This window comes from Odontomachus brunneus, unplaced genomic scaffold (genome assembly GCF_010583005.1).
Source record: "Odontomachus brunneus isolate Ranch 3 - 2012 unplaced genomic scaffold, Obru_v1 Obru_scaffold_002, whole genome shotgun sequence".
Taxonomy (NCBI): domain Eukaryota; kingdom Metazoa; phylum Arthropoda; class Insecta; order Hymenoptera; family Formicidae; genus Odontomachus; species Odontomachus brunneus.
Window position 1 is genome coordinate 864,263 of NW_022639452.1, and position 27,500 is coordinate 891,762.

The 27,500-nt window shown below is 43.3% G+C and overlaps 2 protein-coding genes across 2 annotated transcripts in view; one reads left to right on the top strand and one right to left on the bottom strand.

The window, feature by feature from the left end:
- LOC116842334 overlaps window positions 1–7,255 on the bottom strand; it is a 72,020-nt gene extending 64,765 nt beyond the window's left edge. Inside the window, exon 1 of the mRNA XM_032811416.1 lies at window positions 6,876–7,255. The gene's annotated coding sequence lies outside the window, so the exon portion shown is untranslated. The remainder of the gene's footprint in view (window positions 1–6,875) is intronic.
- The window catches only part of LOC116842286 (midasin), a 127,036-nt gene that overhangs the window by 78,088 nt on the left and 21,448 nt on the right, over window positions 1–27,500 (top strand). The gene's annotated exons all lie outside the window — the stretch shown is intronic.

A 27,500-nucleotide genomic window follows, 5' to 3' on the forward strand; every position in this document is an offset into this window, starting at 1 on the left:
GACGAGACGATCCGTCGAACTCAATACGCCGGCGCTTTCGTACGATTTTGCCAGTCACATGTTCATTCTCGCCGGCTCATTGTGCGATGTCACATTCAGCATTCCCTGCGAGGCTTTTGTGACGAATGTATACGTTGTGACGTAAAGCGTACGTTCCAACTAACAAAAGGGTAGGTTTAGGCGAAAGAAGCGAAAGAAGCGAACGTGGCGGCCACGTTATTGTCTGGGAACTTATCCTTGCCCGATTGGAGTATCGATCAAGGTATGTCGTCTCGTTAGCTCGATTTATTATTAATTTGGCAATTGATATATGTACACAGCGCCCGTACGTATTTTTACACGATTCACATAGCGTGGAATAATTGATCACCGAGACTATCGTCGGCATGTCCAGGGTAAGGCTGGGAACACAAACTAAGCATAACAAAATAAGCACTAAACAAATTGACCAACTGACTATTCTCTTCATAATTAAAAAACAATCGATTGTGATTGGTTAATTTTCTTATTGCTTACGTTTCTCTGTCACGGCCTTCACCGAGATCTATATTAATAGTTGTTATTATTTGTCATATGTCAGATATTCAAGTTTGAATTTAAGGCCGTATTAATAGTTATTATTTGAAACTTGCCTCAAGTGAGATGCTCAGATTTGAATTCAGAGTTAGATAAGAGTTTCTCAATTGAATCGTGATTACAGATATAAACCGTCACATATATCATATACTAATTCATCTGCAAGACTTAGATATAATCCTCTGAAAAAAAATTTAAGTATGTCACATGAAACATGTTAGATGAACTATCAATACCTTGGGAGACGTGAATTTTTCGGCTGAATCGCGATTACCCATTCAATGTCGCATATATTATTTAGATAAAACACGCAAATTTAACTCTGAATTCAGACCTGAGTATTTCATATGGAACAAGTTTCAATCCATATTAACGACTGTTAATATGGGCTCTATCCGAGTGGAAATTTTAACCCTATTTTCCTCAATATTCTGTTTAACGCCTGCTTTGACGTTCTGAGCGATATCAATTTCTCTTGATTTTATTCAACTTACCAGCTTTATCAAAATCCTCTTTAGAATCTACAAATGACATTTTACGCGTTTTTACGACGTTTTCTGCCATTTGAATTGTGCTAAATAGGACTCCAGTCTCTATGTGTATTAAACGTACACTGATCCCGCGGAATATACAAATGTTAGAAAGTTCGGATCGTAGTCTCTAGTATAATATGTATTGCCGAAATTTACAATTCCGTTCCGCTGCTTGTGGTTTTCCTTCGACCAAGGGATGAAACTAAATGAACCGTAATAAGCTGCGGCCATTTCTGTACGCGCCTCGGTGCATGGAGGAGAGGTTCCCAAATCGGGAAGCGGGAATGCTTGTTGACAGATCGCGTGTACGAGGTTCGTCGCGCGTGTATCGCAGTTTGATTCACGACAATTCACATTCGGCACTCATTCCGCGACCCGTCTTTCTCACATTGAATTAAGCAAGCGAAATATCGCGGGAGCTGGAAAGAGGCTAAATTGATTTAAGGCGAATCGAATGAACGTAATCGCGCGCATTCAAATCAAACTCGATTAATTTAGATCAAATTAATTCCCGGATCATTTGGACGAGGAGAGAGAGAGTCGCGTGATGTCGCACTTCGCCGGTAATCCGATATAATTGTCCCTTATTTAGTCGGCTCGCGACGGAAAGAAGGTAAGCTCGACGAAAATTTACGCGCCCGCCCTTTGAAATTCAACTCGATTACTCACGATTAAATGAAATTCCGCATCAATTCATCATCTCCCTTGTTCTCGCGGCTCGAAAGGGCCAGAGAAAATGAAGGTAAAGGCAAAGTCGATATCGACACGAACATATGCATCCTTTTTAGGATCTCTTTCCCTTTCTTTCTCCCTCTCTCCCCTTCACTCTCTCTCTTTATCTAGTTTTATAGTGCTTTACGAGGACGAATTTACGTCAAGATTAGTCGCCGACCTGGCAAAAAGCACGGTCCTATCGGCGCGTAATTCCCGAAGCGGCACGACGCGGCCGACATAATGAAGGCACGTTGCGTCGCGTGCGGAAGAAACGAGTTGAATTAAGCTCGCTCGTTAGGCACAGCACTTAATTGGATTCGCTAATTTTACACGGGACAAATTGAAACGACAGACGTCACAAAGTCGATGCGCGAGGCAACGAGCTTTCGCACGCGCGACGAGCTTATCGCGAAACGATATTTCGCAGAGAGGACAGATATTACGATCATCAACATGACGCACGAAAGGCCCCACACTTCATGACCTCAGCGATAATTTTGTCGATTGATTTGAAACACGTTTGTTTTCAATGCGAAATGTCGATCAATCCGTAAAGCTATGGATAGTATCCAAAAAAGAACTCCGCCTGCGAGGTGCTAATCCCACATAGGAAAAACATTTGGTTAAATTGACCAAATTTCTGGTGAAATATTAGCGAACCAGAAAATTCCGGTTGAAATTACCCGAATTTCTGGTTCGTTCATATTTCATCAGAAATTTGGTTAACCCAACCAAACTTTTTCTCCGTGCATATTCTGAGTGACAACTTTTACCGAAAAGATATTCCTCTTCTAATAAAGAGGAAGAAGAATAGTCCGTGAATTCTACTAGAGTTCTATGAGAATCTACTAAATATTATTCTAACTTTTTTTTTTCGAATTAAAAAGAATGTGTTGAGAAGCATGTGTTGGAAGCAGAATGCATTCTTATTAAGAGAAATTTCTGTTGAGAACAAGACTTACGCTAAAAAAACGTACGATAAAAGATAAAATCCTTCTAACTTGAAGTATATTACGCTTAGAATATTTTCTCCTTGGTTTTAGGAGAATCTTTTGAGGGGAGGGGGAGAATATATATATAAAACTAAAATTCTCTGGCGTTTCGAAGGATTTTGTTAAGAATGAGATTATATTTTGTTGGCCGATTAGTTTCTCGTTACTAGAGAGCTGAAAGTTTGCGCATTCGCCACGCGGACAAGTTTAATAAGAATTTCTCGCGAGATAGTAGCGTGCGGATTAAGTACATTATCGAAAAGATATACATCCAGGTACCTTCGCCATGTATCATCGTTAACTTTCGCTATTAAGTGCAAATCTTTCGGCTAATTAGACCGAGATTAGCGGTCGTGTGAACCGAGCTTGTGTAATGTAACGTAACATAATCCTGTTAACATGTACGAAATCATGCACGCAATCGCGGATCGTGTGACAAGCGCTTAAAGCATTTACGGGCATTTCCGAGCCGATCTCCTCGCAACAAATCGGCCCGACCCGCGGCTGTTTAATCAGATTCTCTCTGTCTATACGGACGCGATGTGGAAGATTTGTCGTCCGCCGCGATTTGGACGAGTATACCGAGAGGAATAATTAAATAAAGTCGGTCCCGCGACCCGGAAAGACAAACTCGCCGCCAGCTCGGCAAATAGAACGTCGACGAGAGACTCGCGCCGCGCAAGATCAACGAAGGGAGCCTTCTTGACGAAACTGCTTCTCAAACTTGCCGTATAACGGCGGCGGTGGTTCCGTCCACTTGCGCATCTGATCGTCCGCCACACGTTATGACTATCGTATGAAACGCTCGAGTAAGCTTCCTCGTTCGTTTGCTGAGCCGAAGATATAGTTGAGTGGAGGAAATTCAACGAGAACGCCGAGACTTGTATTAACGTCGTTACTTCTTATCTACGACACTAAGAGCCATTTCCACAATCTACGGTTAGCTTTAACTATCGGTTAAGTGTCAACCGTGACTGGTCAATTCTGATCAACGTCAAATACGATTGGTCAATTTCAATGGAATAACCGGTAGTTAAAGTTAACCGAAGATTATAAAAATGGCCCTAAAGCCCACATTAATAGTTGTCACTTGAAACTTGTCTCACGTGAGATACACAAATTTTAGCCCACAGTTGAATATGTATTTATTGCATAAAAAGAATATTATAGTTTCCTTTTTCATATAAATTCCTTTCGATTTTTGAATTTTATATAAATCCCTTTTAATCTTCAAATTTGTTTCTAATAATAAAGAATATATAGATTGTCAGTAAGATCTATTTTGCTAAAGAATATACTAGATTTCGCTAGAAACATAGCAGATTTTTTAATAGCACACTCTCTAAAATATAAATAGTACGTGCGGAACGAAAGGATAGTCAGAAAATTAATGCCAGAGTCAATTCTACTTTCGGTTAAGTCAGTTACGTTGATTTATTCCTCGGTTACAAAATTCTGTAGCAATTTTTACTGTTAAGATTATCTCCGTATAGTTGAGTCGATATTTGTAACATCGCATTTGCAACCGCGGCTCAACTGACGAACTCACCATCTAACTCTGAATTCAAATCTGAGTATCTCACTTGAGGTAAGTTTCAAGTAACAATTATTCGTACGTGCCTAAGTGTCTCGATAGGAGCAAGCTGCATCTTGGAGGTCTATTTGATTGAGATTCTCTTGAGATTAAAAGTCTGAAATATGAGTTTGCCATTTGATCGCGCCTCCTCGACACTTAATTGACATCTCATTTCGACAAGGAATCTTCTGTCAACATCTCGTCTTTATCAGAGATTCGAAAAAGCGCTACTTTTGCCTACACTTATAATAACAAAGAATTTCACTGACATTTTAAAGCCACACATGATTGATTCCTCTCTTTTTCTTTCCTTATCGGGAAACGTTCGTATCGAGGCGAACCTTGTGGAACGATCGTGGTTCTTTGCATTTATCGTTCACCGGATCCTTTGAGGGCTCAATTCCGGTCTGAATCATAACGCGAGACTTTTACGGGAACGAATGAAAACGAAATCGAGTGTCAAAGCTACCGCCTCTCTAATCCTTTTATATTTGATGTCGCGGTGTTTCACCGCGTTAATAGGTTCCGTGCTGAACACAAATCTGCGGGTGAATGTGCAGCCGATACTAAAGAGAAAAGAAAATAGTGCTTTTCGTATCGAACGTATCGTCCGAGCCAGTAAGGAGGCATTATTACTCCAACCTTGCGGACATTACGTGCAGTCGTAAGAACAACGTTCCTTTCTGTCTCTTCCTCTCGACAAACGAGGATTGTCATCGCGTCGAACGCGCCGCTTACATGCGAGACAGCTGCAATTAACGCGATGAAGACACAGATTGAAGTTCCCAAGCTGAGGAAAGTTCTCCCACAGGTTCGCGATCGTATCGTTAACTGTGCGACGAACATGTCGACGAGGAGAATCCCGGATATACGTGGGGATTGAAGTCGCCTAAAGCCGAGGTGTCGCCGCCTCGGCCGGTCTCCCGTCCCGAAATACCTCCAGGCTCCTCTTGCGGTTCTTCTAGGGCGTTAACCCTCTCGTCTTGGCCGAGACTTAAACCGCGCGCATTAATCAGCCGACCCGGAAAACGCGAATGCGCGAGTACGCATCGGAGAACTGCTCTCCAAAGTGCAATCGGTGTATTCTTCACTGAAATGCTGTACTTGTGACTTATGGCTTAGTTATAAGTTACGGCATTGCAATCAGCAAAAACTCGCCGATTGGGTTAGTTAAGAATAGCGATTATTCCCGTTATTGACGCATTTTGTGAGCACAGATAGTGTCATTGCACGCAAGCGCTGCATGGAAGCCGTTATCCCGTCGTCACAAATGCAAAAACTTCAATTTGGTATAACGTACTTGTTTGTCATAGATCTTGCAGTGAAATCTTACCTCTGCTAGTCAAAATCACTAAAAAATAAAATGAAGCAGTAAAGTAGGGGTGTTTTCACTGCAAATCAGTGTTTATTCACTGATCGTCAGTCTACTAGCTCCTTTTACTGATTCAATCAAAAACATTTTTACTGACTCACTTTAAGAGAATGCGTTTTTCTTCGTTACTAATGTCAAATTCATGATATCTTGTCTGTATTATGCAGCAAGCACTTGTTTCCCTTCGTTATTCCCGAGAATTATATTTCTGCTTTTATTTACTCGCCTTCCCCCTCTCTCTCTCTCTCTCTCTCTCTCTCTCTCTCTCTCTCTCCGCGAGATATCTCCCCGTCAAAAAATTCGCGCGTCATAATGAATAACGGGCTCGAAGCCTGGCAATGTTTCATTGAAGTCTCTGAGTATTCGAAAAATGGGGGATGATTTAATAAATGACTTCTCCGGCGCTTTTGCGACGATTGCGACGCGGGGGAGAGGAAGCGTGACTCACGCAAACTCGCTGAGATCTCAACGCCATATATCCCGGCCCGAAGCACTCGCTGCGTTAATCTCCCCAACCCCGACGGATTAATCAACCCACCGAAATGGACCATCGATGTCTCTGGGGAGCGAGTCAGGGTTGGGATCAAGGGTTTCGTTCTATCGATTTCGTGGATCGATCCGTCGGTCTTTCGACCGACAGCCGTTATCACGCGCGCGCGCGCGTGAGAGGTAGAGGAAGAGAGAGAGAGAGAGAGAGAGAGAGAGAGAGAGAAAGCACGTAATGAGACACCTAGAAAGCCCTCGGGAATTATCACGTCACGACCTTCCGCGAACGTTAACCCTTTGTCTTCCATTCGGCATTTCAAACAGCCTTAATCGGCGTGTTAATTGATCGGTCGCGATCGGAACGACGATCTCACGACTTCTGCGATGTGAGGAATGCTCGTGGGCAAAATCCACTCTCTGATAGCGCGGAGAACCACCTCGAGAATCGTCGTCGCGTTGTCAGCCAGAACGACTGACGCACTCGTTAACCCTCTCCGTACTCCATTCACCTGACCCTCTAAACCGTCTAGATAGGTGCGCGTGTTAATCGGCCAGCCGGGGCTCCATCGCGAGAAGCGCTTGTGATGGGGCGAACGCCACCCTGTGTGACAACGCCGAGGAAATACCTCGAGGATCACGTTGCCAGCCAGTCTCCGCGAGCGTCAACCCTTGATCTTCCACCTGGTCTTAAATCCCGACGCGTTAATCGGCTGTCGTCTCATCCCCGAGTGCCTCGTCCAGGTTTCACCGGGGGGACACAAAGAAGGGGGAGGGAGGGGAGGCAAAACAGGAGGAGGGAGGAGGAAATAGGAGGAGGAGGAGAAGGAGGAGAAGGAAGATAGAGGGTGTCGACCGGCGTTTTCCGCGATTTCGCTGCGAGTCCCTCGCGCTCTTTTGGCGGGAACGAGCAAACGGGAATCACGGGGGTGGGAGTGCTGAGCAACTGAGATAGCTACCCTCTTTCCGCGAGCTGACACGCACGTTCTCTCCCGTTCTCCCGGCTCGCGAGACGAGAGAGCACTGCGTGCTCCTCTGAAAGCAACCCCTGATTCGAAGCCCCGACTCTCCCCCGCTATCCCTTGCTCCTGGACCGCCACCCTCCCCGCCCTCTCAGCCGCTGTCCTCTCCCTCTCGGCATTTCTCTCTCGTTCTCTCTCTCACTCGCGCCACTTTTCCCCACCCTATTCTGTTCCTCTCTCTCGCCCTCCCCCTCTCTCTTTCTTGCTCTCTCTCTCTCTCTCTCTCTCTCTCTCTCTTCTCTCTCTCTCTGTTTCCTCTCCGTCATCTCTCTCTCTCGCGGAATTCTATTTCATCTCCGTCCGACTGTGTCTACTCTCCTCCGTCTTCCTCTTCGCACAACGCCTCCTCCTCCTCCTCTTCTTCCTTCTCTTCCACCCCTCTCTACATCTTCGTTTGGCGTCCTCCTCGACCAGCGAGCTTCTTCTAGCCGACGATGACGTGCTATCGTCCTCTCTCGACGTACACTCAATTTCGGGTAACTTCAGCTGTCCCTCAATAAGAACGGGAATTGGTCGAGCGCCAATTTTTGCGGGCGCGGCTCAGGGGTGAGTTCCCTTAATGTCCTCCGCCTTGGTTCCAGCGCGTTGCCGTCGCCGTCGCCGCTGCCGGCCGTCGTCGCCCACGCGAGTTACTGGGGCTTCCTCCTCTTAAGGTTTCTTTGCTCGTTTCTTGAAGGATTCCGCGTGTCCTCGTTGATCTTGGTGTGTGTCTTCTTATTTTGCAATTGTGTGTGTGCGCGCGTCCTTCGAGAGATTTTGGCCGACGGCGATGTTTTCTTCGGCTCGATCTCCGCCATAGGGTAAATAATACTACACGGTCTCGGAGGTGTAAGGTGAAGCATATAGCGACAAATTGCCTTGGGAGAAAAAAAACCTCGCCTTCTGATAAAGGCTCACGTTACAGTCAGCTTTTATCGCGCCCCTCGTTGCTCTGCCATTTCTTCAGTGCGAATTGTTCAGTCCTGCTTCACTTTTGTACTATACTACTGTCCATTTCCGTACATTCAGAGGAACGTGAAATTTGGGAAAAACCAATTTTACTTACACGTGGACCGACAACTCATGCAAAAAATATATTCTCATGCCGATTAATATTCCAATTCCAATTGGAAAAATTATTCGTTTTCCGAATTACCGGATAGCGTGATCTAATTCCATGGTTGAAAATCTGCCGGATTTATCAAGATTTATTTATATACAGTACAAGGCATTTATGAAAAGAGAGAGCGAGTTTCATTTATAGAAATAAAAATTTACTCGTACGAGACGATCGCAATATTCGGCGGAAATCACGGGTCGAAAATTGCGAGTCGTTTCGCTTACATTTTCGCGTGGCGCCCGTTTTTATGAACATTAAACGAGTGGAGGAACCACGAGTTTCATCATTGAACATTGGCATAACAAACGCTAAAACGCGACGACGTTTAAGTCTTCCTTTGATCGGCCGACTGCGACATTAAATTTTCATTTTAACGCAACAGTCGTAGCTCGCTAATTCTGAAACGCGACGGAGGTCCGGACATAATTTGACATTATCTCGCAACATACAAAATCAACAGCGCGTTAATATCTCATTACTTTGACGATGTAACATTCACCGGAGCTGTAAACAAGATCGGACAAAGTGCAACGAGAGAAGTGCATTGTATTTGATTCGCCGAATTTCACGCCACATGCAAAGTGGATACGCGTTGTTCCGCGAAAGTTTCGCATAACGACTTCCGCGACACATTTTTATACACAATACTCTGTATATGTGTTTTTGTATATAATATCTCCAATGTATATATATATATATATATATATATATATATATATATATAATGCTCTCTTTGCACACATATCTGCGTTCTCCAGTCTCATGTGCGCATCGCGCTCATACATACATCGTTACCGTGACGTCAGCATGACTCTCGCAGCGCTTTACGGGCAAACGCCAACGCGTTTCACCCGTTAAGCAAATCCCATCTCGCACAGCGATAAAATATACGTCGCTTCGTGGAAATGATCGCACGTATAAATCATATAATACGTGAATCGCGTATACAAATTGCAATAATAAAGGGCGCGAGACGCGCGCGAAAACGCGAATTGAAACGACAATTGCGGGGAATGGAGTTAATTAGGCTAATTAAAGAAGAACTCATTAGACGGAATATTCGCGGATGAACGAGACACAACCGACGTGTCGCGCGGTGACGAGAAAATCAAACAAATACTAGAATATTCAAGTTTTATTATTAAATCTCTCATTCAAGTATCAGCTTCATCGACGATATCGTTTCGAGTTTGCTGATCTAGTGACGCGACGCAATTTTCGCGAGATAAGCATAATTTATAATTGTCAATGAACATAATAATAATAATTTCGACAGAGTAGGGGGCAAGTGGGGAAAAATCAACAGCGGCGTTAAATCAGCGGAATATTCACGTCGTGTTAATTATGTGCTTCGTTCGATCGACTTCCTGCACGAACGAATATTCCATTCACTCTCGAAACGTCAAATTCGCTCGTCCTGGGAACATGTCTTTTTTTCTCTCTCTTTCTCTCTCTCTCTCTCTCTCTCTCTATCCCTTTCTCCCTTTCTCTTTATCTCCCTTTCCCTCACCGTGTGTAAATCTTGATAGAGCACAGAGTGTGTGAAAATTTATGAGAACTACTGTACGCTTAATAGAGAAACGGACGTATCGGTGGAAAAAACTAACAGTCGCCGTATGACTTAACGAAGTGTGAATCTATAGAGCTCGGCCCCGGAACGATTTGAATATGCAGTTCGCTGGGCTTCCATCGTGGTGGGCGGCGCACGCCTTGTTGCATCCAAGTGTGTGCATTTGACACAGGTACAATACATATACTGGGTGGCCATTAGGACAACGGGCGACCGGCGCGCCGTCCAATTTTTGTTTATTGGCCGCGATCGGCTGGACGGTTTTACTGTCCCTTTCGCCCCGAATTGCCCGCCGCTGCATCGCGTCCGTTTTACAGCGACTGATCTTTACGACATGAAGAATTTTGCTCGACACGCGTCGACACGCGCGATGCGTACGCGGATCTTAACTCTCCAATCGAGATTCTCGCTCTGCTCTGCTTCCCGCTGTTCAATTACAGTTAAAATTACAGTTTCTCGTGCGAAATTGCAATGCGCTTCCAAGTCCACGAGAGAATCACGCGTAAATTATTTTCGCGCGCGTCCCGGGTAATTCATTGTCGTAATTATCCTCTTTCGTGTAACATATCCGTACGGCGAAAAAAATATAACAGAAAGTAAATAAATGAAAGGCAATGCATTATTGTCAAGTTAATTAACGCAACATGTCGTGGTCGACATTACACGAAGGGAATTTTGTAGGAAAAATTACCTTACAGAATTTGGTAACCGTGAAACATATTGACTGTCATTTTTCATTTCATATTATTTCACACACTTTTATTTCATTTCATATGTGTTATTCATATTTTAGAAATTGAAACGTGCTATTAAAACATTTTCTATATTTCTAGCAAGATTTCCTATGTTCCTTAGCAAGATAGATCTTATAGTGATAGTCTGTGCTTCTGCGCTGCTAGAAATATGTATGGTAAAATCGAAAAGAATTTATATGAGAAAAGAAACTTTAATTTCCACTCCGTCTACAAGATGCGAGAAAAACGTTTGCGTGCCGCGAATACCTGTCCGAGCATGAAGTCACCTCTATTTATCTAGATTTCCTATATTCCTTAGCAAGATAGATCTTATAGTGACAGTTTGTTCTCCCGCGCTAGAAACACGTAGGATAAAGTTGGAAAGAATTTATATGAGAAAAGAAATTTCGATTTTCCCTCCGTGTGCAAGACGCGAGGAAAATGTCAGCGCGCGCCCGGAGATGAAGTCACCGCTAGATCCGAGTTTACGGCGAATGACAGAGTAATCGGCAGGAAGTGAATAATTCCCGAGGCACACGGTGTATAACGCGCGGAGAATACCGCCACGATGGTAATGTAATTAGAGATTGTAAGCAACTGCAAGAAGCGATTAATCATTGAGCTGCCGGCAATTTGGTGTACATACACTGGGCTCGCGCTCGATTCCGCCGCATCGAACCGCATGCATGTTGCACGGATGCGCTTCGGCAGTTACGTGGAGTGCACTTGTGCGGTGCACTGCCAGTCTGCTGCGCATTACCCTGCGACGTATAGCCTAACGCAGTGTTTTTCAGCCGGCGTTTCGAGGGCAAAAGTCGATCTCTGACTTTAAGGACCCGCAGAACACTTCAGCACGCGGAAGAACTTTGGCACGGTATGACGCGAGCAGTAAAAAAATTGAACGTTTACAATCGATTATTCTTCAATCGTAAGAAGAATCGATGACTATGAGTTTCCTTACCGCTTAAGAGGATGCTGGAGTCGATGACGGACTCGAGCAATGTCGATAACGCAAAGACGACGTTACTAACGTTACAATCACGTTAAAGATGAGATTTGATTTTCTTTCTTTTTTTTTTTTTTTTTTGAATGAATTTATGCTCGAAACATCACTCTAATGAAATAACTCAGCGTCTAATAGACGGAATGTGTGATGAATGTGACAAAGCGAAAGCAACAATTTGAGATTAATTGTTCGTCGACTGTCCTATTGGATGTAATTGATAATTGTATCGCGCGGCGAATTTATACATCTCCTTTGTCCGAATGTATCTGTTACATCGGTCATGCCTCGCTTCCCGCAATGTCCGAAATAGCCAGTCGACTGAGCGTGATTAATTCATCATCAATTAAAAGCGGATACACGTTAAAATCCGACATGACGTGACGTGACAAAAATGTAACAATAAAAGGCTGATTGCGATCATATCCCGTTGTTACCGTACCCCGTCAGCCGGCCGTTTGTGGACGAGGATCGTGCACGTTCGACTCGATTTCGCGATTCGCATATTATCGCACAAATTTAATTCACGCTGCGCGAGAAATATTATGAAAAATGGGACGCGCATATTTATTTAATTTGCCGCGGAAGAGAGAGAGGGTGGAGAACAAATTTTATTATTAACCTTGGAATAATAATTTTATTATTACCCCGTAGAGTTACAGTATCTAAACAATAGTAGTATGTCAAGACAGGAGACATGCAAGTAATAATAATAATCCTTTTTAATTAATAAATTGAATACTTAAAAATTTTTTTTCTAACAACATAAAGAATTCTAATAGATGTGAGAATAATAAAGACCTTAAATTAACTTCTTACGACTTAAATTAGGGAGACACATGCAAAAAATGTTTGAGTGCTACGCCATATGACAATTGAAGAAATAAATAGCGCCATAAGAAAAACAAAAGAAAACAATAAAGTTCATACGTTTTCAAGAAAACTAGCAAAGTAAACCTACCCAAAAGTTACACTCCGATTTTTTTAGCACAAATGTGAAAGTACAAAAAATACTTAGGCCATATTTTTTCATTTTGGCCCACTTTTTTGTTGTACTTGTTGATGATAGGAGTGAGAATGTTAAAAAGCTATAAGCAGCCCGCGAAACTCAAAGTGGATCAAAATGAAAAAATATGACCTAAATATTTTTTGTACTTCTACATTTGTGCCAAATTAGAAAGAAATTGGAGTGTACCTCTTGGATAGGTTTACTTGTAAGTTTAATCCAAGTAGAAACGTGATACTAACAGAGAAAGAAAGAGAGAAAAGAATGTCGATCGAACGCAATTGTTGCGTTTGGCTCGCACATCGGCAAGCATATTTCCCTATTTCCTCCGATTGGCCAGCTGCGTTTTCGCACGAAAAGAACCGGCTGCGTCGTCGTATCGCATCTTTATTCCTTGGCGGAGAAATTCGCGGAGCACTAAGCGTAGAAGAAGTACGCGCGCGACGTCGCGTTTTGATTCGCGATTTTACGATTCCGCGCGACGACGTCGCGATGCGCGCTACTCGAGGACCACATTATGTGGCGTCGCGTCTGGAAACTTCATCCCTCTCGCGGATTTTACGATGAGCTATCATTTTCTTTTATGCGTCGCTTGACGTGTGACCGCGTGGAGCAACGCTCTTCAAAGCGGTCGCCGTTGCATCCGCGCGTCTATCCGAACGATAACAGTGAAATGAGCGCGATGTAATAACGACGACGCTCGCTTTCGTGACTCACAAGCTTCGCAATCTCACGACTTTCGCGAACGCGAATAGTTTCACACGTGAATAACCTCTGTGTTCCTTACTTCGGTCTGAGCGCGTAAAACGTATCACGCGGATTGACTGGATAATAAAACGCGCAATCGTGTATTCACTTTTAACGCAAAAGATCGCTTTCGCTTTTGCCACACTGTGCTGGCATTATCTGTGTTCACATTCTCGATACAGGTAATAGTAACCTCGCGATGCAGATACGGCCAACCATATCTAACCGTACCTCTAGCTCGCTTGCATTCTCTCTCTCTCTCTCTCTCTCTCTCTCTCTCTCTCTCTCTACCATCTCGGTTTCCAGATAGGCTTTCTGGCACTTTTTGCGTGCGCCCGCCGGCTCTACGAGGACATTAGATTCATTGTTTTCCGATAGTACGAGAATAGACCACCTGGGGCATCATCGACCGGAGCATCGACCGATGTAACCGGTGATTTACGCGGCCACCGACCCATTCACAGCTTTCCCCTCCATATTCATGGGATGCAGCTTGCTTTCTCATGCTAAAGGACCACAAGTTCCCAATGGAGATATTTAAAGGGCTCGAAATGCACGATGATTAGAAATGTAAATGTCTAATCTTACGTACAAAAAGAATTGGCCGCGTTCAGTAGAACAAGTGATCAGTAAGCGCTCAGTGAGCTCTTGCATCTGATTGGAATATAGTTGAAGATCTAAAAGAATATGCCAAATCATATACAAGAGCTCAAATCATGTACAAGAGCTCCCTGAGCGCTTACTGATCACTTGTTCTACTGAACGCGGCCATTAGTACTCTCCCCATTTTTCTCTGCAAATTTTTATTTTAAACCTGATTCTATTCAAACCATTTAATTAATAGGAATAAAACTTGATGTGCAAAAGTACAAAATGGAGAAGAAATATATATAAATTAACAAACGAAGCGTAGTTAGGCTGATATTCAATCAATTAAAGTTTAAAACAACCAACATGCAACAGCATGCATGCACCTGCAAGTCTTTTTTGGTGCGAAATTTAAATTTATTTTTTAAATTAATAAATTAATTAAACTACAAGTACACTGAGAGAAATAGATCTAAAATTCTAGTTATTTTTAACCCCGAGCGTATTTTTCGGTTGTTCTAACACGAAAATGGTAGTACTATTTTATCTAACATAGTTAACATTATAGTAAAATTTAATTAAAAAATTATTTTCTTTGACATAATATATAGTGGTTGCTTCTGTATAATTATAGTTATAAATATAGTAAACACGTTTTTCTCGGTGTACTACAAATGCAAGTGGAAAGTTAATAAAATTGACAAGATAAGAGAACACGAAGTCGACTACTTTTGAAAGCTTTAAGATTTAATCGTATTTTTTATTGAAATTGATGAGAAAGAAAACAAACTTTTTGACGATCGTAATTCACACACGCGTAATTATTATTACCCGAATTAATCTCACCTCGCAATTCCGGGATCTCTTTTGTTCACTCTCACGCCATTGGAAATTCTGAATATTTGCCCTAATAGCGTAATCCCGCACAACTTGCTCGCGTCGAAAATGCACCTTCTTCTCACACTCCGAGCCTTCGAGGAGCTCGTTGGGAATGTCGTTGGCCAAATGATAATAATCCTTGGGAAGTCGACGAACACGTCCGGAAATGCCGACTCTTATCCGCTCGTAGAGCGCGTTTTGCCAGTCGTAATAATCGACCGTTATCGTCCAAGCTAGCCGGTATCTCGCGTTATTGAGTATCCCACGTTCTCTACATATATCACGTTACCACCAGCAATGGGGAAATACCGTGAGAGCTCGGGACCGAACACCAAGTTTGCTCGTGAGAACCACCTGTGCACGCGAAAATACCGAGAAATATTAAAATTAATTCGCGACTCCTCCCGACAAGAATCGGCCGCGAAAACATCGCATCAGATTTTTCATGGCCACCTTCCTCCATACGTCAAAAAGAAGTCTCGGTATTATACCGGAATCTATCGTGACGTTTTCACTATTTAATCCACCAGAACACGAAGCTACAACATCGTCCGACCGACAATTTCATTACGCGTGGCCTTCTGCCGCGCTTCCTGCACGGCCGAGCCAGACTTACGGAGAACTTACGTGCTCGGGGCTAAAGGAAGCGGCAAGAAGCGCGAAAGTCCCGGCAGGACCGCGACGATGAAAGATGGCACGATCCCTTGAGGGAGATCCTGACTCGTCTTCGATCCCATCGAAATCCACTCGACGACGTCCCGTCTCGGTAATAGTGAGAGACGATGAGCTGCGCGGCGGAAACGTTAAGATACGGCCGCGCGCCAATGAAGGACGCGTAGTTTGGTGGTTCGCGATGACAATGTAGCGTGTGTCAACAACTTTGCACGGATTACGATCTGATCAGATATCACGATATTGAAATTGCAACAGCGCGAAATACGAAGTAAACGAATGGCGCGCGAACACGTTCGCGTCTGATCTTCACGGATCGAATTAATTATACGAAATTCAATGCGAATTCAAGCGAGGAGATTATTGCACGGCCGTCTGTACGCTTATTTGTCAGGATGATTAATGTCATTATTATTACAGTGGACATTAACAGAACAATAGTTATTATTGACGTTTCGATCCAGCTGGACATCGTTGCAAACGCAGCAGCGAGCCCGGAATTCATTCGAAATAACTGAAATAATAACGTTTGTTATTATCGTTGCCATTGTCGCTGATTTATCTCGGTTTCGGGCCATCGCACGGATTATTTAACAGTGGCGCGTGAAATAACGTTACAAAGACACAATCGGGCGCACACCATCGCGACTAATTAATACATCGGGGTTTACCCCGCGACAGAGAAATGGCGGTGTTCCAAACTCATTATTGATATCTGACTTTTTCCGAAAAGAGCGCGATCGATGGACATTAACCTTTTTCGACGCACATATCGATCTCTCAGACGAACCAGACACAAATCGACGCTTTTTCCACGCCATAAACGTTATTGTGCGCGTGCACTTCAATTAGAAACGAAATTCGTGCCAAAAACAAGTTTCTAATGGATTACATTTCCATGAATTAAAAATCAATTACACACACTGAACACGAGTCTTTGGCCTTTATTCTAAGGCTTCTTTTTTTCGATAAAATTGCTTCTAAATGTGACCTATACATCCATCCAGAAAGATACAATCTCATCATTAGCGGAATCCTCTTATGTGCCCAAGAGGATCTTCCTAAAACTAAAAGGAAAACACTTTAACACGCAAAAAAAGAACTGAAGAAGTGAATGTTTTCCTTTTGGTTTTCGGATAATCCTCCTCATACCATATATAAGAAGATTCCGATTAAACTTGTGTGCATATTTAGATGGCCACTTTTATATCCATAAGAGAGAGTTCACTTGTGCATTAGAAAATCTCGCGTGAGCCGAGGAAGATTAATATTATTACTCGCACGGGACGCTTGATTCACCAGCCAGATGAGGAAACGGGGAAACGCCTTTTCCCCGGGACTGTTGCGCGCTTAATTCCGAGGTGTCTCACGGGATACCACGTGTACCTGCCGACCCGGGAGAAGAGATAAACGCCGTATCTTCAGGGTTATAAGCGACGAATTTTCTTGCGGCGACACCACCCGGGTCGCCCGTTAGTTTCGAGATGGGCGCGCGAGCCTCTCCTATCGCGTTATCATGCTATCCGATTTATTCCGCCTGTCTTGGCTCCTCGAGAGATTTCGCGAACTTTCGACGTACAACAATACAGTACGTCGCGTTGCGAAGCTCGTGGCTGTCGGAGCGTTTCGGTACGCGCAAATACGCCGGGACGGTTCACGGTTGGCGTTATATGCGCGCGAGACCACCACCGGTATCTCGCTACATTCGATGAACATTGACGGCAGCAACCATACAGGCGTGCGCCGGTGTGCATAATTCAAGACTCGTCGATGCACGGCCGCGGTAGCGAGCGTAATCGCGCTTCACAGGGCGATGCGTTCCATCCTGACGAAGTCTTCTTATCGGCAGCACGATAATTAGTGATGACTTGGAAACGGGCGTTGAGACACCTCGAGTGTTCAACGCGAGTCGCGAGCTGAGTCTGGAATACTATTTTGGAGTTACACACAAAAATATATAATCCCATTCTTAGCGGAATCCTCGAAATCCTGGAGGATTTCACTATTATATATGACCCTTCAAGAAAACTCTTCTGAAACTAAAAGGAAGATATTCTAAGCGCAATATCCTTCAAGTTACAGAAATTTCGTATTTTATCTACAATACAAGTCTTATCCTTAACGAAAATTTCTTCTAGCAAAAAGGCATTCTGCTTTAAGCAAACAAAAGCTTGTATTGATAGTTATTGAAAATTGTTTCCAATGACATTTTTAGACTTAAATTTAGAGCGAGATGCGAGTTTTTCAGTTGAATTACAATTGCAAATGTAATGTCGTATATATCGTACGATTTGATCGAAAAATTCGTGACCAATTCTAAATTTAAACCTGAATATTTCATGTGAGACGAGTTTTCATTAACGACTATTAATATGGTCCATATTTTTCTTGACTCAAAAGAAAAGAAGTTAGAATAACGTTCAGTACATTTCCAATTAAAGTCCACTTCATCAGAAGGAGAATATACTTTCAGTAAAGGTTTTCGCTTAGAAGATGGGATTGCACGAAATAGCACCTCGCAACTAGACTTTCTTTCTTTGAGAGCTTGCAGAAACGTTTTAGTGCCTCGAAGTCTTTCGAAATCCTGGTAATGATCATGTAAGTTTTTTCTAAGAGTAAAAACGTGAAAAGTGGTTTTACGTGAACTCGTCGACGACTCGAGCGATCGTATAATTTCTTGAACGATGGGGATGTGAAATTTTTCACGCGGAACTGTTCGCTTTTCACGCTTTTCAGCTAAAACTGCACGATCACCATGTCCCTGTTACGTTAGGAGAGTCGTCTTCTCGGAGTGGTCAGCAACTCACGACATAATCTGCGTGTAATTAAATGAACACTTGGGATGGAGTTGGCCGCGTCTCTCGTCGCTGAGGAAACTTCACACTTACCCGAAAGGGATAAAGTTTCAAATAACGTTTACTTACGGCGCCAAGCGTAGATACAGACTCTGGTCGCGCGGAAAGAAAAATAGCGGGAGAAAAGCTGCCTAAAAACAGAAACTCCCGGGCTGAAAAGGATTCAGTCCCGAGAACACAGGTGTGATCCGCGCGACCGTCGTCCCGACGTTATATTAATCATTGAAGTTATACAATAGGATAAGTTGTTTATTCGCGAGCTACGTTCTTTCTTCTCCTTTATTCTCTCGATCTACCTTGATTAATGCGCCATATCTTTTTTACCGATTTTCACTTTCTCTCTCTCTCTCTCTCTCTCTCTCTCTCTCTTCTTTGCTCTCATCAATCCCGATCCGGCGAATCCATCGATCAGTTTCGAAGCAGGAAAATTGCTTTGTGCTCGTCGGCAGCGCGACGAGCGAGGTTACGCGGAAAACTCACGCGAGACGAAGACGGGTCAAACGCCGTCGCTCGTTTCTGCACTCTCGTTTGTCAATGCCCGCCGTTATTTCCTCGGTTATTTCCACCCCACCGCTGTTCCGCCGCTGGTGACGTTTATAATAACGACTCGGTGAATTATTTATCGAGTCGCGCACTTAATTCTCTTGCACTTCGGGCCGTTCCTCGTTGCGCCGCATTCAAGTCCCAACAAACAGATACTTGCACTCCCCGACGAGTCTCCAAGGCTCCTTCATGTACATTAATTTATCACTGATTTGTGTTATTCATTTGTTACAGCGACGGAAAAGCTCGGATGTTCGATCGAGCATAGCTCTCACTGATTCGTCTTCCTCCCGCGTGGTAATTAATTAGGCAGGCTGACAAGTAGATAAAAATTGGCCCACCAAGAGAGCCATCGTTCGCGCTTATTACACCGCGATTTATCCATCGCGTCCGTTGAAATCCCGCACCATTAGTTCGGATTCGAGCACCACCGCGTCCGTGAGGTAGCGATCGTAATTTATCCGAGCGTCTTAAGGGCGATTCCTTAACGCGAGTTAGCTACCAGCGTGCCCGTGTCGCCGGAGATTTATCGGTAGCACGCACTCTATCTCGAGGCTAAACGACCGACCCAGCCCGAATGGAATTACATATTGAATTGACGGTAAAACACGTAACGGCGAGAACGCGCGGCTGACAAACGACAGGCCATCGTGTACTCCCGAATTAACTAACTCGGGAAGATCAATTGCGCAAGGATTCTCGTAATAGACTGTAATCGGCTACATTTCCATTTCTTCTTCCCCGCAATTACGAGAAATTGCATTTGTGCATACTTAACATATGCTTGAGAAATGAATCATCTTAATTCAACCAACCCTCCGACCAACTACAGGATTGGATTTACTGGTCCTGTAAGATCCAAACGAATGTTTGATCGTTCACGATCCGGCGAAATTTCAGAACAGCGCAAAATTATTTGCAGATCGTGATCGTTTATTGTGCTACTATCTTGTGGTCGAGATTCCTTCCTATTTCTCTGAAAAAATGTGTCCACAAGAATATTGATTTTCAACAAAATTGCATAATCATTCTTTCGATATTGAAGAAGAGTAAAACCTATATACCTCATCGTGAGCGCGTATAATGTCGCTGAAAAATGGCATCTATCAGTACGGAACAGCTCCTCCTGTCTTACCAGCATCGCGTGCACGCGGTTTGCCGAAATCCTATTGGAACCGGCCCAATGGCTGCCCGGAATTTGGGACGCGCTCGTGTGCACACACAAAACACACACACACACACACACATGCACACTTTCACACACCGGATGCACCTTTGCGGACGGCCGATCGCGTACACAGCACCGGCTAATAAATCACTCCGCGCGCGCATTTCTCCAAAAACAACATACATCACTCCGTTACCAAGAGGATGGAAACATCTTTGGATCGGAGCCACCGGCGTGCGCGCAGCCACGGCTCGTCATCCTGACACGTCGTTGAATTAACATTAAACGTCCAATTAGACCGATACTCCTCGTTGCCACTTGCATCGCGAAGAAGACGTACACACTAGAGGCGTATATTCTGCTTGCTCCAAGCGTTCTCGTGCTAACGAGACGCAGTATTATCTTTCGAGGTCTCTTGCAACGAAACTCATCCCGTCTTGCTTGTCTAATTCGAGGATTAAGCTTCCAAATGCAACCGCAACTCGATTCGCAGTGAAATCTGGACTATTACGTTCGAGACGGGGACGTCATGGCATCGTTGCCATTGCGAGAGCAGTCAAAACTCAAACTGACTCATCCAGCCGAGTGCTGTGAGGATTTCTCTGCGAGTCGCGATTCCAGGAGCGACATTCAGTCAAGACATGTTTGCCCAGATCTCTTCGTGAAAAGGGACGCGCGTTTCGCACGCTGGAAGAGCTTCCATTGCGAGTAACTACTGGCTGCACCCTAGTCGCTTGGCACGACAAGCCTCTTAATGGGATCCTACCGGGGGATCCTGAGTGCGCGAAGGAGTGGACGTGGATCTCCGCTTCTCTTGAACGGGAGAAGCAGGAGGAGCAGAATTTAAGCAAGCCGCCTTAATTGGAAATTTAATTATAAACTGCTTGTGTTAACATATTTTCGTTGCGATAACGTGCAGGACGTGTTTGCGGGATATGTCAAAAATTGTAGCAGGCAGTCAGACGGAGAATAATTGTCGCACGTGCTCCCTCGGTATTTATTCTGTATATTTGCGCGAGAAATCGGCCCTCTATCTTAGCGGTGAATAACATCCGAGCACCGATCCTGTTGTTTTTCAAATTATAGATGGCCGCAAATGAGGAACTTTTCACAGACCGCGCAGACAATTGCTGTACAGCTTTTAATTAGCTGGATATTAGCTTCCAGCGAAATGTCAGTTAAACGCTCGATCATCGTTTAATAACGATTAATTGTCGCGGTGTCCGAAAGCTGGGGAAGTAATTTGCGGGCAAAGAGAGGAAGGGCTTGCTAATACAGCGGCGCGCGTTCTAGTAAACTCGCGACTCTCTCGTGAGAAAAAAAGGCGAGTCGCGAGTTCAGTCGCGAAAATAGACTTGAAAACATCAATATCGCTGTTGGATTAATGGATGAGCCGTATTTGAAGATTCGATATTTGCTACCTCGCTTCGTCAGCATAGTCGTTCTATTTCTAGAAGAAAAATTCATGGCAAGAGAGAGAGAGAGAGAACAAGTGAGCTTTCAACGATGCAACGTCGAATCGATATAGGCCGAGGGGAAAAGAGAAGAAAGAGAGAGAGAGAGAGAGAGAGAGAGAGAGAGAGAGAGAGAGAGAGGCAGGAGGAAGGGGAAACATGTACGAAAGTAGAGAAACTTTTAATCGGGTTACGTGAAATTTACAACGATAAAAAGGAATTTTCGTCCCGGTCGTCGACGTTTGCGCCTTGAAGTACTCTCTGACCGCTGAGAATCTCGACACGAGTGTTTTGCTTCGCGCATCGCAGCCTCGCGATTACGTCGAGACGAGACGAAACGAGATGGCAATTCGCCCCGCATTTTTGGAGTTCTTCTCGAAGGAGCGAGAATCCGCCACGCTGCGGAGACGAGACGCATTAGCTGAAACGTACTTAATTTTCTGTCCCTCCGGAATCGAATTTATCCTCGTAGCAGCGTGAGAGATAATCGAGTTAAGCACGCGCGGAATAAGCTCCTAACGAAATTCTCACTTACTGCAAAAGAAACACGCGAAACACTCGGGCAGAAATTCCAGATCAGACGGAAAATCCGTCGTTAAAATTAAAATTACGTCGGTTCACCTGAAAAAATATAATCTCATCCTTAGCGAAATCCGTTTACTTATGGCCTCAAAGGGATTCTTCTGAAACCAAAAGGAACATATTATAAGCACAATATTGTTAAAGTTGGAGGAGAGTTTCTATAGTATTATATGATATCGTAGAAATAGAAATATTTTGATATTTTTCTATAATATTTTATAACATATAATATTATACAGAGAAATATTGTGTAGAGGAATATTATGTAATGCCACATAGCGAGGGAATCCTCCGAATCTTAGAGAAATTTCACAGTCTTGTATATGACTTTAAGAGGATTCTCCTAAAAACAAACGAAAAGTATTCTAAGAGAGTTATTTTTTTTTATGTTACGAAACGTCTTTTTTGTGCGTACACTTTAAAGATATTTCTTTCGTGAATAATGGAGACATATGTGGTGTCTCATATGCAATACAGTCGTTGTCAACGAAGATACAATGGTTCTTAAAGATAGACGATACATTTCATGACTTTATAGCATCCGATGTCTTCATTTGTATTTCATGCAGCTTCATGTTACGATAGCGCTGCCACTTCGACGGCGCTGTGGCACTTCGACGGAGCTTCAATTCGAACGCGCGAGTGAAGCTTCCTCTTCGCCGGCGATTTCCCCAATTCTTCCTTTCGCGCTCTCTTTGGTCCCTTTATAATCGTCGCGCGCGAGGAATCTCGCGGGTTTACGTTCGCCTCCACTGTTCTATTCGAATCCAATGTGGGCGTCATTGTCGAGTGCACAATGGAACCCCGATGGCTCCGGACGCTCGGCCAAACGTAGAGAACACGTATATTTTTAGAGGAACGCGTTAGCACGTTTATTCCCTTACGATAACTGTCGATAAAAGGAAGCAGGTAATTCTCGATTGGTTTCTTTATCAGCGTTTACCTCGCCATCGAGAGATATTCTATACAGACGAGCCGTTCCCGATAAGAAACGTCCGGAGAGTAATTTTTCAATATGACATGCTCTCGCGAGCACTTCTCCGCTGAATCATCTGCTCCTCGAGGAACTCGCTCTTTCTTCCGCGGCGCGGACAGCTTTGATCGGTAACAGTTCACTCTATAAAATGGGGAATAGGTACTTCGACAAGGGGCCACCGATAGCGTATATAATCGCGCGCTTTCCCTCTAATTTTTTATTATCCACGAGAAAATTGCTCGAGGAAAGTATCATCTCTTATACGCGGAAGTCCCTCCGAAGTTTGATCAACGACGATGAGAAGCCGGCAAACTTCGTCTCGTCCGAACGCGTCTACCTTCGTGAAATTCATTTCTTTTCCCACGTCAGATTTAAAGTTTAATCCAGCTTCCTGCTTGGCAGTCGGACAACGGTGACTATTAATTCGATTACGGCGCGAAATGTAGAACGCGGAGTACAAGAATTGCAAATCCTAATCACCTCGCGCAGTTTCCTTCTGGATCTTTAATATCCATTCGTTTAATATCCATTCCTTCTGGATCTTTAATATCCATTCGTCGTATTATCCTGTAAAGTGCGCAATAACGCGAATTATTTGCGATCGACTGTATACATAAAATAAATATGTGTGAACCGAATGATGACAAGAATGATGGTCAGTCAAATCGAACGACAGATAGTATTACTTCATCGAACCGTACTTCTCTAAACGAACTCTAAGTGAACAATACGGTCCAGATATTCTTATAACGACGATCGTCGTGTCGTCGTTTGCTGTGCAATATACGTGTACCAGGTCTGTAAATATGAAACCGGAATTTGCTCATAGATGGCCCTAGCTGTCAATATAGTCAAACCGCGTCATTGGCGCCATTTCCTTGTTGACATCTCTGACAAAGATTTTCAACTCATAACAATACAAGTTTCATACAACAGCATAGTTTGTAATAGCGTTGAACATGTCGAATTTTGTGCCTGGAAACTACGATTTGCGGACAGCATTGATTTTCTGTTACCATTTGAAGAAAACTGCTGCAGAATCGCATCGAATCCTTGTCGAAGCTTACGGTGAGCATGCTCTTGGTAAATCACAGTGCTTTGAGTGGTTTAAAAAATTCAAAAGTGGCGATTTTGACGTGAGAAACGAAGAACGTGGAAGACCACCGAAAAAGTTTGAAGACAGCGAATTGCAAGCATTGTTGGATGAGGATGACACTCAAACGCAACAACAACTCGCGGATCAATTAAATGTGACACGAGAAGCCGTCTCCATACGTTTGAAAGCCATGGGAGAGATCCAGAAGATGGGAAAATGGGTTCCACATGAACTGAATGAAAGACAGCAGGAAAACCGAAAAACCACTTGCGAAATGCTGCTCGCCAGGTACAAAAGAAAGTCATTTCTCCATTGAATTGTGACTGGCGATGAAAAGTGGATATATTTTGAGAATCCTAAGCGTAAAAGATCATGGGTAACTCCAGGCGAACCATCGACATCGACTGCAAGGCCAAATCGCTATGGACGGAAGACAATGCTCTGTGTTTGGTGGGATCAGAAGGGTGTGATCTATTATAAACTGCTAAAACCTGGCCAAACCGTTAATACTGAACGCTACCGACAACAAATGATCAATTTGAATCAAGCTTTGCGTGAAAAACGACCAGAATATAAAAAAAGGCAACACAAAGTGATTTTGCTTCATGATAATGCACCATCACACACAGCAAAACTGGTCAAGGAAACGATTGAGGCGTTTAGTTGCATGAGTAAGTAGCATGGGAAATACTTTCGCATGCGGCTTACTCACCAGACTTGGCTCCATCCGATTACTATTTATTTGCATCGATGGGACACGCACTTGCTAAGCAGCGCTTCACTTCTTACGAAAATGTACGAAAATGGCTCGATGACTGGTTTGCCTCAAAAGAGCAACAGTTTTTTTGGCGTGACATCCACAGATTGTCAGACAGGTGGGAAAAATGTATAGCTAGCAATGGGCAATACTTCGAATAAAATATTTTTTATCATTTTCATACAATAAACGTGTATTTTCTATACAAAAATTCCGGTTTCATATTTACATACCTGGTATATATTCTACATGTTAAATGGATTCGTATTTAAAGAACAAGACAATAAGAATGTATATACTAAGATGTATATACTAAGATGTAAAAGATATTCGGCGAGTGGTACCTAATACATATATCCATTCAGACTAATACAAAATATTTTTCAAATAAGAAAATTTTCTCAAATCCTTTATGAGAGCAAAAATTAAACGCGAAGTTCACGTCGACGCTTCCAGTTGCGCGAAGAGAAACGTCGGTGAAGAGAAACTCGCTGACGAAATGGCTGCTATTTGTTGGCTGCTTTATTTTCCGTTCGCGCCCGAAAAAGAAGAGCTTGCCCGTCCGCATTGAACTTTCGTAGCTCGCATTTAATGGCACGAAACTCCCGTACTTTAAGTTTAGCGTTTGGCAAGTGCGCCTGTGCCCGGGGAATTCTCTTTCGGTTCTCGCTCGCTGATACTCCGCAGCGCGCGCGCGCGCGCGCGCGATATTCCTTCTTAGTGATAAATTCCCGCGGTCTGGAATATTGTTTCCATCTGCAGCGTATGAGACCGCGACCGTGATGTATCTCGACTGACATGTGATCATCTTGATGAGATAAGTTCTGCAGCGGAAAGTTCGCCAAGTTTGCCTTCGCACAGCCCCCCCGCCTCCCCCCTCCAGCTTTCTCGAAACCGTGAAATAAATCAGAAAGGGCGTTTCTCCCGACGCGAGATCTTACGACTTCGAGTCGCGATTGCGCTAATTAATGACGCTAATTTGACGAAACTAGACGAGATCGGGGCGCACGGATTATCGGGGCGAAATCTCTTCATCCCAGTAAGCTAAAAGTACTAGCTCCTGGACATATGTATCTAACTCTGGACATCCTTATTGTGCTGGTCTTTAAATACGAGAATTTAAACTTTCAACGATAGACAGATATATATTTTATGTTGAAAGTTAAATATTCGTATTTAAAGACCAAAACAATAATAATATCCAGAATTAGATACCTGCATTGAGAGAAAAATATCTGAAAAATAAAAAATATTTATTCTGTCTTATTTACTTGAGAATCTAAATTCTTCTATTCTCAACTAAACTCAAGTAAATATAACATATCTATCTAAACTTATATCTATCTAAACTTCTATCTAAACTCAAGTAACTCAAGTAACATATTTACTTGAGAATCTAAATTCTTCTATATATAAATAAAATAAATAATTGCTTTCATAAAGGGCTAAGATTTTGAGAAAATTTTCTTATTTGAAAAATATTTTATATTAGTCTGAGTGGATATATATATATTAGGTACCACTCACCGACTGTCTTTTACATCTTAGATATTTTTTTCTCTTAATATATACATTCTTATTGTCTTGTTCTTTAAATACGAATATTTAAACTTTCAACATGTAGAATATATAAACATATATTGAATATATGCATATATTCTATGTTGGAAGTTCAAATAGGAAAGAACAATTATTGTTTATTGCTACTTACGCCTTTTCCTTTTGATGGAGCATCCGGATAACAAGTTAAAGGCGTCATGAGAAGCGCGTTATCGTCCCTCGATATGAGCCGCACCTCAGCGAGAGCTCGTGAAAGATGTCAAGGCGGATAACCGTTCTCATGGACATGGATAATCCGTCCGCCGTTTGCGGTTATGCGCAACAACCTCTTAATTATGTTGTAAAACCGCCGAGTACATCAAACCGTAATCGGTCGTTAAAGCCGTCTCGAGGAACTCTCGAGTAAAGCGCGAGTGGCATTAAAGGCGGAATCGCCCACGAAGACCCTTTCCGGTAATGCGCACACCTACATACGGCACTTTACGATGCGCCGAGTGAAATTTCGTAATATTACATTACGTTTGATTTACCTTTATGGCCGTGCAGGACGACAAACGGAACACTCCGAACGTACCGAAACTTTTCTGCCACGACCGCGAAGCGCGCGATAATCATATTTTACACGGCGCAGCTCTGCGAGCTGTCTGAGAACGCCCGCGAGAATTTAAAATGTGTTTATGTATAGCGCGACATTATGTCACTCTTGCAGCAATTTCATCTCTCTATCCATCGATCTCTCTTTCTTTACTCTATCCTATCACGAACACTCTTTTCTTCTCTACCGCTCTCGTGCAAACGCGACCATAACTTCTACATGATTTACAAGGATCGTGTACAAGATTATGATATCAAGCAACGATTCGCAATGATAACTGCACGTAAACTTTGGCTCTTGGCGAGCGATCTCTCCCATCACGTTTCCGTGCAATTTCAGAATTCTCCC